Source organism: Chiloscyllium punctatum, chromosome 25, assembly GCF_047496795.1.
Source record: "Chiloscyllium punctatum isolate Juve2018m chromosome 25, sChiPun1.3, whole genome shotgun sequence".
In the NCBI taxonomy this organism is placed as follows: domain Eukaryota; kingdom Metazoa; phylum Chordata; class Chondrichthyes; order Orectolobiformes; family Hemiscylliidae; genus Chiloscyllium; species Chiloscyllium punctatum.
This window is the reverse complement of record NC_092763.1, coordinates 57,653,964-57,668,690: the sequence shown is the minus strand read 5'-3', so window position 1 is coordinate 57,668,690 and position 14,727 is coordinate 57,653,964.

Sequence of the window (14,727 nt, the reverse complement as noted above, 5' to 3'; positions counted from 1 at the left end):
CGGACTTGTCCTACCTGCCTATCTCCTTTTCCACCTATCCACTCCACCCTCTCCTCCCTGACCTATCATCTTCATCCCCTCCCCCACTCACCCATTGTACTCTATGCTACATTCTCCCCACCCCCACCCTCCTCTAGCTTATCTCTCCACGCTTCAGGCTCACTGCCTTTATTCCTGATGAAGGGCTTTTGCCCGAAACATTGATTTCGAAGCTCCTTGGATGCTGCCTGAACTGCTGTGCTCTTCAAGCACCACTAATCCAGAACATTTATAGCAGAACCAACTGTGATGTTTCTATGGCCAACTCACACTGTCTAATTTCCCATTTTGCAGTTCAAACTTATTTTAAACATTCCATCTCATTTTCCATTACTGTCAGTTTTTTTCTCTCACTTTCAATTTTCCTCTCTTTTATCTTTCTTCTAACTCAAATCTTCTCACTTCTAACTGCATCTCAGCTAATTCTGTAACATATCAATTTCAGGTTTCCTTTCTTCCAATTCTAATTACTGAAATACCACTCTAAATAACTAACAGGATTCTGATTTCACCTGTGGTGCCATGAACTTAGCTGATGTTGCTTTTCCCTGCAAGGCCATTCCCTCAACAGAATCCAGAGTGGTATATTTGTTTGATGGAGATGTCAACAGGAGACTCTTGTACTTCTTTACTGAGATCTTTACTTCATCTGATATCACACATTCTCTTTCTGCCTATTCAATCCTCATCGGAGGTGTGACTGCCTAACTAAATATGGTGGTTATCACAGATGCTCCACAGTGAGTCCAACCACAGCTCCAGCTCCAGGAAGCAGTTAGATAGTAGTTAGCTGGATACAGTTCTTGCAAAGATAGTCGTCAGGGACACTGGAACTGCCCCTTATTTTCCACATTGTGCAAAAGGAACACATCATGAGTCTGAAGTCTCCTGTCCTCATTTTTCTCGAGACTAAGCCAGTTATTCCATTTAAGAGAATGTAATTAAGCTGGGGGCCTTCCTTCATTTCAAATAGTATCGTAATCAAAGTTCCAACCTTTATTTAAAATAAAATATGATTCTTTAAAATCTATAAGAACATAACCTGCAGGTATCACTTACTAATTGGCTGTTTCTGTTGAGACCATGCCACTTTCTGAACTGAGTACCATACTACCTTCCCCTACTCCCTGTTTTCACCCAATTCCAAAGGGCTCTTTTTTAACCAAGCAGCACTGAAGTTGGTTCCCCTTTATAGGCACCAAAACAATGCTTCTGAACTGGATCAAACCAGTTGTTCTGTTAATCAACTTCACCTAAGAACGACTCAACTGACTCCTGTTTCAGAAATGTGACTAAAACTACACTCACTCAAGCAGAGCAGCTTTTTTTTAACTAGATTAAAGAACTACTTTATCTTGAAGATTAGCACTGAAATTAAGTTTAATTACCACTTGCAATTTACTCCCTAAAGCTCCCTGTTTGCACCCAACTCCAAAGTACTCTCATTTAGCCAACTAACACTTATAATGCAGGATCGAGGGATAGACTTATGAGCAAAGGCTAAACAGGTTGGGACTCTATTTACTGGTGTTAAAAGAACCAAAGGTGATCTCATTGAGACATGTAGGATTCTTGAGGGGTTTGACAGAGCAAAAGCTGAGAGGATGTTTCCCCTCAAGGGAGAGACTATGACCAGAGGATATAATCTCAAAATTAAGGGTTGCCAATTTAGACTGAGATGAGGAGGAATTTCTTTTCTCAGAGGGTAGTGCGTCTTTGGAACTCCTCACTACAGAGAGCTGCGGGGGCAGAGTCCTTGTGTATGTTTAAGGCAAAGATAGATAGATTCTTAGTCAGTCAGGAAATCAAGGGTTATGGGGAAAATGCAGGAAAGGGGATATGAGGAATGTTAGATAACCATGAGGCTCAAAGGGCCAAACAGACAACTCCTATTTCCATTTCTTATGGTCTTATATCCTCGCTTCTTCCTTCAACCGTCACTCTGTCTTCTTGCATGCTCACTCCCCCCTGCTGAACCCCATTTCAATGTGTGTTTTTTCTCTCTGCTCATGCATAGTGCATACTTTGCATTTGACATCATCAACGTTTTAGGTGGTGATGATGCAATCAGATTGGAATTGTACACATACATGTTTTCAGATTAACATTCATGCACAGTTGCTCCCAGCTACGAGTATCAGTCGTCGCTGCCTTTCTTTTATTTTGAAGTTCCCTAATGAAAGATTGACACATATTTGCCAGTAGTTTAAAATCTTAAAAAAAAGCAATCACACACTTTTCTAGGTTCCATCTATTCTTGGATCAATAGACTGAGCTGAAGCTATGATTGGATTTGGAAACCAAATCAAACATTCACAATGATAACTGCTGTCATAATGTAAACTTCCAACTACACTGCCTGAAACCAACAGAACAGAATGGTATCCTATTTCAATTTCAAAGCAGAATGCCTGTTAAACAATGGAGGTGATTAGGTATCAAGAACTTTTTAAAATCGACTTTCAAAAGCAAGGTTTGCCTAACATCTGCAGGGTCGGTTGATTTAAATCACTGCAACAAAATGACAGTAAAGGTTGACAGGATATTTTATTTACATGTTTAATGCATTAGGGACCTTTCACCAATAGGAAAATATTGTTGGTATGATGAACCTCATTTGGTAGTGTTCAATCTAAGAGTCTTAACTTAAAGTTGCAGGACAGATATCAAGATCAATCAGTGCATTGGAAACATATGTTACTATACATTGTATAGTAGTGAAACTTAAAGGTGCCAAATCAACTTTTAATTATGTTGAGAGTGTTAATTACTCTACAACAGATTTCCCCCAATGGGAGAAGTTCAACTTCAACATTTGTAGAATCCATTCCATAGACATATCTTATAAGGCCTTTCAAAATTGATGCCAACAGGTGACAATCTTTCTGTGGTCTTCATAGTAGGAACACAGTCTTTGGAAGAGGTGGATGTTAATTTTGCAGGCAATGCCTTCCTGACTGTCCAACAGCCACATGATATGGTTTGGGGCCAGGAAGACAGAAGTAAACTGTTCCTCCAGCAAAAGAAATGTCAGCATTTTGTGATACAATTTGCAACTCCCATGATAGACAAATGTTCTATGTATATATTATGAAAGGATGTGAAATGAATAAATGAACAAGTAACAAGTATCAATGAAGCTTAGTAATTAGGCACAACAAAACTTCCTGACCAAACATAGATATGTAAAATAGATATGTCAGAATTAATTAATGCTGAGGTGTACAACTGCTTTTAAGAGGAGGCGGTTGGGCATTTAGCTATGTAGTGACTTAAAGACTATAGTAATCCATAAAACTATCTTTCATCAGTGCTCTGTGAGTCACTATAGTTCCACTTCTATTTTGATCCTTGAAGGTGGGACTGGGGGAGGATGTTGCCATTATCTGTGGCATGTAATATGTCTATTTGAATTTACCACTCACATCGTAGACCTTTAGTTCAATTGCTTGAGAGACATATTAGGAATTCACTGTCTTTTGGGAACATTGTTTACAAATATTTATTTCATGATATTTTATGGGTTGAAATCATGCTTAATGATACTAGCTGAATTTAAAATCTTTGTGAAGAGTTCTTTATCTGTCACATTAACAAAACAAGTGACATTTGTTAAAGTAATGAAGACATTTCATGCATATGTATGAATGTGGCAGTTATATAACAGTGCAATCACAGCTCATTATAAAAACAATCATAAATAATAATAGCTTTATGTAAACTATTAAAAGGAAGACTTGGGGCTCCAATTGTCTTGTCTTGTTCCACATTTCTGTAATGTTCTTAATTAAGCTAATGAATGGTATAACTCTTCAAACCAGAGGCTGAATTTTAAAGTGTTTCATTACTAACCTTCAATCCTCTTAAAACTCAAAACTGGGTCAATGGGTTGAGGAGTGGAAGATGGAGTTTAATTTTGGATAAATGTGAGGTATTACATTGTGAAAATACAAACTAGGACAAGATGTATAAAATTAATGGTGGGACACGAGATAGCGTTGTAGAACAAAGAGACCTAGGGGCTCAGGTATATAGTTCTTTGAAATTTGCACCACAGGCAGACAGGGTGGTTAACAAAGCATTTAGTACGCTTACCTTCATTGCTCAGACCTTTGAGTATAGGAGTTAGGATGTCATTTTAAGGTTTTACAAGATGTTGGTGAGGCCTCTTCTGGAATGCAGTTCTGGTTGCCCTGTTATAGGAAGGATATTATTAAACTAGAAAATATTCGGATAGATTTACCAGGATGTTGCTGGGAATGGAGGGTTTAAAGTATAAGGAGAGGCTGGATAAGCTGGGACTTTTTCACTGGAGTGTAGGAGGGTTTTGAGGGGTGACCTTGATTGAGGTTCATAAGGTCATGAGGGGCATAGATACGGTGAACAACAAGGGTCTTATCCTTAATGTGGGGGAGTTCAGAATTAAAGGGTGTACTTTTAAGGTGAGAGGAGAAATATTTACAAAGGACATGAGGGACAACTTTCTTACACAGAGAGTGGTTCATGTGTGGAATGAACTGCTAGAGAAAGTAATGGATGTAAGTACAGTGTTTAAAATATTTAATGCTTAAAAGACATTTGGATAAGTTTATGAATGGAAAAGGTTTGGAGGGATTTGGGCTGGGCATGGGTGGGCATGACTAGTTTAGTTTGAGGATATGGTTGGCATGACCTGGCTGGACAAAGGTGTCTGTTTCTGTGCAGTATGACTCTATGGTCTTGAAAGATGTTGCATTTATAAGATGAGTTATATTGCTGTTATATTACAAACTATTACAACAAAGTAGTTATGCTACAGGATGAGTAAACTAAAATGTAAGTATAACAACTGAGAGAACTAACTGCATTCCTTGATCACCACCCCTGAATATTTCCTGTGGCCCAGGCAAAATGAATCTACTAGAAGATGGTACATAGTCAAAATGGTGTGGCTCTGTAAAATTTTTAACTTTAAATTTGAAGTGCACAAAAGTCTCACAATATTGAGTTTAAAGCACTCAAGGAATCCTATTGATTATTGCCCACTACCTTCCCTTGTTTGGTGACTCATTCCCTCTCTATGTTGATGACCATGGAAGGAGAACTCAAGGTAGAAAGGTTACAGAGAATATTTTTGATTTTGGATATTAATATCCCTCATAAACAGTTGTCAGTTAGCACAGCTTTCTCTCCAGCAGGGCTTTGAAATGAAGGGGACATATGACACAAAATACAGCACATGGCAAGAGTGTGAATGTTGAGTAAAGATGGGGACGTTGTTGTGCTGCAGCTACCATGTGGCTGTGGCTGAATTGTATATCAAGCTGTTCAGAACATAGAACATAGAACAGTACACCACAGTACAGGCCCTTTGGCCCAGGATATTGTGCCAAGCATTTACCTTAACCTAAGATCAACCTAACCTACACACCCATCAATTTATTGCTGTCCATGTGCTTGTCCAGCAGTTGCTTAAATGTTCCTAGGTCTCTGACTTTACAACCACTGCTGGCAGTGCATTCCATGCATCCACCATTCTCTGTGTCAAGAACCTACCTCTGACATTTCCCTACACCTTCCTCCAATCACATTCAAATTATGACCCCAGTGACTGCCATTTCTGCCCTGGGAAAATGTCTCTGGCTATCTATGTCTCTCATTACCTTGTACACCTCTATCCTCCTACTCTCCCAGTGTGAAAAGCCCTAATTCACTCAATCTCTCTTTGTAAAACAAGCTCTCCGATCCAGGCTGCATCCTGGAAAATCTCCTCTGAAACTTCTCTTGAGCATCTCCATCTTTCCTATAATGAGGCGACCAGAACTGAACACAGTATTCCAAGTGTGGTCTTATTAGGGTTTTATAGAGCTGCAGCAAAAACTATGGCTCTTAAACTCAATCCCCCTGTTAATGAAAGCCAAAACACCATATGCCTGCTTAACAACCCTATCAACTTGGGTGGCAACTTAGAGGGATCTATGTACATGATCCCTCTGTTCCTCCACACCGCCAACAATCCTGTCTTTAACCCTGCATTCAGCATTCAACTTTGACTTTGCAAAATGAATCACTTTGCATTTATTCAGGTTGAGCTCCATCTGCCACTTCTCAGCCTAACTCTGCATTCTGTCAATATCTTGTAGCCTGCAACAGCTCTCGACAATATCGACAACACTACCGACCTTTGTGTCATCAGCAAACTTACTAACCCACCCTTCCACTTCTTCATCCAAGTCATTTATAAAAACTACAAAGAGGAGAGGCCCAAGAACAGATCCCTGCAGGACACCACTGGCCATCAACTTCCAGGCAGAATACTTTCCATCCGTTAACACTCGCTGTCTTCTTTTGGCCAGCCAATTCTGTACTCAGACAGCCAAATTTCCCTGTATCCCACACATCTTAACTTTTTAAATGAGCCTACCATGGGGAATGTTATCACGTGCATTACTGAAATCCATATACACCACATCCACTGCTCGACCCTTGTCAACTTGTCACATCCTTAAAGAACTCAATAAGGCTTGTGAGGCATGACCTTCCCCTCACAGAGTCATTCTGACTATCTTTAATCAAACTATGTTTTTCCAAGTAGTCATAAATCCTATCTCTCAGAATCCTTTCCAGTACCTTGCTTACCACATATGTAAAACTGACCAGTCTGTAATTCCCCGGGATTTCCCTATTCCCTTTTTTGAACAAGATAACAACATTCGCCTCCTTCCAATCATCTGGTACTACTCCAGTGGAGAGAGAGGATGCAAAGATCATCGCCAGAGCTGCAGCAATCTCATTCCTCGCTTCTTGTAGTAACCTTGGATACATCTGATCTGGCCCTGGGGACATATCTATCTTAAAGCTACCCAGAATTTCCAGCACATCCACTTCCTTAATATGTTGAAGCCTATTAACCTGGTCCACAGTGTTCTCAGTATCAACAAGGTCCTGCTCTCTAGTGAATACTGAAACAGAAAACTCATTTAGGTCCTCCCCTATCTCTATAGACTCTGGGTACAAGTTCCCTCCACGATCCCTGATAGGCCCTCCCTCTCACTGATCATTCTCTTATTCCTCACGTAAGTGTAGAGCATCTTGAGGTTTTCTCTAATCCTTCCCGCCAAGGCTTTATCGTGCCCACTCTGAGCTCTCCTCAGTTCATTTTTGAGTTCTTTCCTAGCTACCCTGTAATCCTCTAAACTATGCCAGATTCTTGCCTCCTCAAACTTAAGTAAGCTTCCTTCTTCCTCTTGACGAGAAGCTCCTCTTCTTTTGTTATTCAAGGTTCCTTCACCTTACCTTTCCTTGTCTGTCTTAGTGGGACAAAGTTATCTAACACTCGCAACAAGTGCTCCTTATACAGCCTCCACATTTCTGTTGTGCATTTCCCGTAGAATAGTTGTTCTCAATTTATACTCCACAGCTCCTGTCTAATAGCAGTATAATTTCCCATCGCCCAATTAAAGATCTTCCCATACTATCTGTTCCTATCCCTCTCCATGGTTATGGTAAAGGTGAGGCAGTTCTGGTCACTGTCACCTAAATGCTTTCTCACCAAGACATCTGACACCTGGCTTGGCTTGTTGCTGAGCACCAAATTCAATATGGCCTCCCCCTATTTGGCCTATCTACATATTGAGTCAGGAATCCTTCCTGAACACAACTGACAAAAACGGCTCCATCCAGATCATCTGCACTAAGGAGGCTCCAATCAATATTGGGGAAGTTGAAGTCACTCATAACAACAACTCTGTTACATCTGCACCTTTCCAAGATCTGCTGTCCAATCTGTTCTTCCATCTCTCTGCTGCTATTGGGCAGTCTATAGAAAACACCCCACAAAGTGACTGCTCTTTTCCTGTTACTTACTTCCACCCATACTGACTCAATAGACAAAGCCTCCTCAACAACCTCCTTTTCTGCAATTGTGATGCACTCTCTAACTAACAATGCTACTCCCACTCTTCCTTTACCCACCCTGGTCTTTTTAAAATATCTAAGTGCTGGAACATCGAGCAAGCATTCCTGCACCTGTGGAATCCATGTTTCTGTTATGGCCGTAACATCATAGTTACAAATACTGATCCATGCTCTAGGTTCATCACTCTTATCCTTGCATTGAAACAGACACACTTTAACCCATCCCTTTGCCCTATTAACTGTGTATCCTTCCTGACAGTCTCTCTGTATTCTATTTCGGCCTGTTCAACAACTACTCTCTCCTGTGATCTGTAGCTCTGGTTCCCATGCCTTTGGCTGCATTACAAATGCACCTTCCAAGCGATCAACTCCTGGGGTGGGTCTCAAACTCAGACACCTCCGAGGAGCGGGAAAATTGACGTTTTGGGCAAAAGCCCTTTGTCAGGAGGGCTGATTCCTGATGAAGGGCTTTTGCCCAAAACCTTGATTTTCCTGCTCCTTGGATTCAGTTTGACCTGCTGTGCTTTTCCAACACCACCCCAATCTTGTCTCTGATCTCCAGCATCTGCAATCCTCACTTTCGCCTCAAACCCAGAGACACTACGCACTGCATGAAAAGGACCAGTGATACCACTACCTGGCTTGGCTCGTTGGTGATGAAAGAATAAACATGGTCATAAATCCTACTTGGTTTCACTCATTGTGTTATAGGGAGAGAGTTAGAGGGAGAGGTTGGGACTGTTTCTCCTGGGCTGTAGGAGGCTGAGAGGTGACCTTATAGAAATTTCTAAAATTATGAGGGGCATGGATAGGGTGAGTCTTTTCCCAAAGGTGGGGAGTCCAAAACTAGAGGGCATAGGTTTAAGGTGAGAGGGGAAAGTTTAAAAAAGACCTGCAGGGTAACTTTTTAATTCAGAGGCTGGTGCATGTATGGAACAAGCTGCCAGAGGTAGTGGTGGAGGTGGGTACAGTTACGACATTTAAAAGGCACCTGGATGGGTACATAAACTTGAAGTGTGTTGAGGGATGTGGGCCAAATGCTGACAAATAGGACTAGGTCATTTTGGGATGTTTGTTCGGCATGGACGAGTTGGACTGAAGGATTTGTTACCATGCTGTATGACTCTATCTGTCCATTATAGCGTTGGCAGAAGTAACAACATAGCTATCCACGTGAAGATAAAATCTCATTTTCACACTGAGCACTCGTTATTTTATTGTAAGGCACTGAAATCAGATTGACCAGTCTAAAACTGAATTTGGGTGAGGCATTGTGAGTCACCAGCAACAAAAGAATTGCATTCACCCGCAATTTGTAATCGCATGTCCCTGTTCATCACTTATTCTACCATCACTTTCAAATGAGGAGATCAACTCTAGTTCACTGAGGAGTGAAGCAGAGGTGTTTTAGGGTTTGGAGTTATGCAGCGATAACATACCAGATTGTATGTGCATAAGAGGAGTTTTATTCAATGCTTTAAAATGTCTGCCCTCTCAGAATTACAACAGCTTGTCTCAGTTTTGTTTGTCTTTCCAAATGACTGCACTCTAGTTGAACTAATCATACACAATGAGCAGTGAACATCAGAGAACAGTCAACAAACACATAAATAGCAAACAGTTGAATACCGTATTTCCCCCGCAAATGAAACTAGTTTACATTAAACTATCTTAAACAGCAAATACATGGGCATGAAATTATTTCTGAGGGAACAGCTTGTCTGTGTTTTTGAAGTACAGAAATAACTTTTGCCACATGAAGGCTTCTGATGACTAAAATTTGTGGCTATGGTTGTATCAGATCAACTTAATTGGATGAATTAGTTAATTTCAGTTACATAACACTGTAAACTTTTGCTATAAATTCTGTCTTATAATCTTATACTCCACAACCACCTAATGAAGGAGCAGTGCTCCGAAAGCTAGTGCTTCCACATAAGCCTGTTGGAATATAAGCTGCTGTTGTGTGATTTTTAGTTGAATGAAGTGTGAGGTATGCAGTAATGAAGATAGGCTGACCACCCGTAGAGTCACATATGATCAGATCCGAACATAGCTAACAATATGGACCCTGCTTGGTGCTTGTTTTGGGGACTAAACCTTCTATCATGGTGATACATGTGCAAATGTTCACAAGCATCAATACAGACTAGTTCTTCCCACTCTTCAATAAAGAATTTGCATTCAGTTTCCATGAATGGGTTTGATACACATGCAATTGATTAATTATAGAAATGTATAGCACAGAAACAGACGCTTCAGGCCAACAAGTCCATGCTGACCAGACATCCTCAATAAATCTAGTCCCATTTGCCAGTACTTGGCCCATACCCCTCTAAACCCTTCCTATTCATATACCCATCCAGATTCCTTTTAAATCTTAAAATTGTATCAGCCTCCACTACTTACCGTGGCAATTCATTCTATACATGCACCACACTATGTGTGAAAATATTGCTCCTTAGGTCCCTTTTTCCTCTCACCCTACACATATGCCATCTAGTTCTGGACTCTCCCAACCCAGGGAAAGGACCTTGTCTATTTACCCTATCCATGTCCCTCATGATTTTATAAACCTCAATAGGGTCACCCCTCAGCCTATGAATGCTCCAGGGAAAACAACTCCAGCCTATTCAGCCTCTCCCTTTAGCTCAAACCTTCCAACCCTCACAACATCCTCGTAAATCTTTACTGAACCCTTCTGCGTTTCACTGCATCCTTTCTACAGCAGAGAGACCAGAATTGCTCACAATATTCCAAAAGTGGCCTAACCAATGTCCTGTACAGCCGCAACATGACCTCCCAACTCTTATACTCAGTACTCTGACCAATAACAGAAAGCATAGGATATGCCTTCTTCACTATCGTATCTACCGAGACTCCACTTCCAAGGATTTGCTTCCTTCCTTCAGTATATAGCTCCAGTCATATTTCCTAATGAATTTATTAAGACATATATCCTGAATGTGGGTTAAAATATATGAGTTCTAGCAGAGATTTTATCTTTGGTTTTAATAAATCAAATGTATTTTGCTGCCCTTCTCATTGTGCACCGCTCTGCAGTGGCTTTGCAGAGGCTCCACTTACTTAGCATTACAGTTGTCAAAAAATTAAGCTTCCCCCCCTCCAATGTCTGACAGTACTGACAAAACAATCTTCTGGAAGGCATTAAGTGCTGAATTTAGTGCATAGGTCATCCTGCAGTTCAGACAAACCAAAGCTGTAAGATATCAGTTTTGTTCAAGTAATGGTAATAATCAATAGCTCCATCTCACAAAGAAAGTTGTCAAGAATATGGAGTCATGAAATGATCTCGACTGTTCTCAGATAGCCAGAAATTGTTTTTTTTTCAAATTATAGCTTTTCTGACCATATTAAAGTTTAAATATTGTCAAAATTTACCAATTTTACCTCACAAAATGACTAGGATCATGGTCCACAATGATGAGGTGACTCATTCAAAGACTTCTAGTCATTTCAGCTCCTATGAAACTTCAAGTGGATTTCAATTCAAAGCAATCTCAAATTCTGAAAAACTGGCACAACTGACTTGCTGATGGAAGGAATATGACAGCACCCTCTAATTTCCTGAAATCCAGGAAGCAATGTAGAATACCACAGTGTGTCACTAAATTTAATTTGAGTTCTGCTAGCACCTTCAAGTTTTAGATGCTTTTCGAAAAGCTCGACATATGCATGAAAAGTTGAAATATGAATGAAAACACTTGCCAGCAGATTATCTAATTTGAAAAATGAAGAATCTAGATACAGGTATATACATTGTGTTTTGAGCAGATTTGTAACTCAGGTTGAGGTTCAGGTTGTAAGTTTGCTCATTCAGCTGGTAGGTTTGTTTTCAGATGTTTCATCACCATGCTAGGTAACATCATCAGTGAGCCTCTGGTGAAGCACTGCTGTTCTGTCCTAATTTCTATTTATGTTTCTTGGTCTCTGAAGGTGGGTGCTATCATTTCCGGTTCTTTTTCTCAGAGATTGGTAAATGGGGTCCAAACTGATGTGTTTATTGATGGAGTTCCAGTTTGAATGCCAGGCCTCTGGGACTTTCCGTGTGTGTCTCTGTTTAGCCTGCCCGAGGATGGATGTGTTTTCCCAGTCGAAGTGGTGTCCTTCTTCAACTGTATGAAAGGATACCAGTGATAGTGGGTCATGGCTTTTGGTGCCTGGTTGATATTTGTGTATCCTGGTGCTAGTTTTCTGCCTGTCTGTCCGATGTAGTGTTTGTTGCAGTCCTTGCATAGTATTTTGTAAATGACGTTCGATTTACTGGTTTTTGGTATAGGGTCCTTTCGGTTCATCAGTAGCTGTTTCAGTGTGTTGGTAGATTTTTGGGCTACCATGATGCCAAAGGGTCAGAGTAGTCAGGTAGTTATCTCTGAGATGTGTTTGATGTACGGTAGCGTAGCTAGGATGTCTGGGTGTGTCTTGTCTATTTGTTTGGGTTTATTGTTTATGAATCTGCGGAACGTAGTTATTGGGTACTCATTGTTCTTGAATACACTGTATAGACATTTTCCTTCGACTGTTTGTAGTTATAGAATCATAGAGTCATTGAGATGTATAGCATGGAAACAGACCCATCGGTCCAACCCGTCCATGCTGACCAGATATCCCAACCCAAACTAGTCCAACCTGCCAGCACCCGGCCCATATCCCTCCAAACCCTTCCTATTCATATACCCATCCAAATGCCTTTTAAATGTTGCAATTGTACCAACCTCCACTGCTTCCTCTGGTCTGGCTGTAACAGCTCCTTTTTTTTGAGGTATTTTAGGTGTTGGAGGTGATTTCCTCGTATTCCAGGAGCAGCAATTACTGTTTTATATGCTGTGGCATTGTTTTGGAACCTTGGGGAAAAAAAAAGTTAAAACAACAGCAGTTTTAAAAGGGAGAAGGACAAACAAAGGAAGCACATGGTGAGGTCAGAGCAGAAAAGAGAGAAAAAGAAACTGACATAGCAGTGAATCTGTACAGTTACTGCCTTTGCTGTTTGAATTCATGTATTGCTGGACATCGGAGTATGTCTGGGAAAATTAACAAACAGTGAAATTCACAACTGATCTTGGAGGAACAGTTTGGGTGAAGTTCATAGCACAGAAGCAGATAAGTGTTTTTTAAGTGTGACCTACAGAACGTCTGCAGTAGTGAGTAGAATGGGTTCTTTCTTGATTATATGTTTTTTGAGATATGTATCTTGATTAAAATTAAAATATAGGCCATAACTATTAAATTTAACATGGGGAAGTGTTTTGTAGAGGAATAAGACAGTGTTATTCTCTAGGTCTGCAGATTGTGAAGGAGCAAAAATGGCCTTTAGTAGAGTGATATGCACTTCTTGTCAGATGTGGGAGTTTAAAGAGAGTTTAAGGGATACTGCAGATTATATCACCAATAAATGCTGTTGGTTAATAATCTTATCAGATCGAACAGATTGGTTGGAGAGACAGATAGAAGCAATGAGGAATTTGCAACAGCAACAGTATGTGATGGATGGCAGTTATAGGAAGGGGGGAAAGTCTCAGATATAGTCACATAGATGGGATAACTCCAGGAGGGGTATAAGAGGGAGGCAGCTAGTGCAGGAGCCTTCTGTGGCTATACCCATTTCAAACAAGTATGCTGTTTTGGAAAAGGTAGGTGGGGATGGATTTTCAGGAGAATGTAGCACGAACAGCCAAGTTTCTGTTACTGAGACTGGCTCTAATGCAACGAGGGGTACGTCGGGTTCCAAGAGATCAATTATGTTAGGGGATTCTTTAGTCTAAGGTACAGACAGATGTTTCTGTGGCCAGTAGCAAAAAATCAGAATGGTGTGTTGCTTTCCTGGTGCCAGGATCAAGGATGTCTCAGAGAGGGTGCAGAATGTTCGCAAGGGGGAGAGGGGTCAGCAAGAGGTCATTGTCTACATGGAACCAATGACATAGGAAGGGAAAAGGTTGAGATTCTGAAGGGAGGTTACAAAGAGTTAGACAGGAATTTAAAAAGGAGATCCTCGAGAGTAGTAATATCTGGATTACTCCCGGTGCTACGAGCTAGTGAGGGCAGGAATAGGAGGATAGGGCAAATGAATGCATGGCTGAGGAGCTGGTGTACGGGAGAAGGATTCACATTTTCGGATCATTGGAATCTCATTTGGGGGAGAAGTGACTTGTACAAGAAGGACGGTTTGCACCTAAACTGGAAGGGGACTAATATACTGGCAGGGAGATTTGCTACAGCTGCTCGGGAGGATTTTTACTAGTAAGGTGGGGGGCTGGGTAGGGGGACTCAGGGAGATAGTGAGGAAAGAGCTCAATCTGAGACTGGTAGAGTTGAGAACAGAAGCAAGTCAAACAGTCAGGGACAAAGCAGAATACAAGGTAGGACTGAAAAATTAAACTGCATTTATTTCAATGCAAGGGGCCTAACAGGTAAGGCAGATGAACTCAGGGCATGGTTAGGAACGTGGGACTGGGATATCATAGGAATTATAGAAACATGGCTCAGGGATGGGCAAGACTGGCAGCTTAGTGTTGCAGGATACAAATGCTGCAGGAAGGATTAGAAAGGGAGGCAAGAGAGGAGGGGGCGTGGCATTTTTGATAAGGGATAGCATTACAGCTGTACTGAGGGAGGATATTCCTGAAAATACATCCAGGGAAGTTATTTGGGTGGAACTGAGAAATAAGAAAGGGATGGTCATCTTATTGGAACTGTATTATAGACCCCCTAATAGTCAGAGGAAAATTGAGAAACAAACCTGTAAGGTGATCTCAGCTATCTGTAAGAATAATA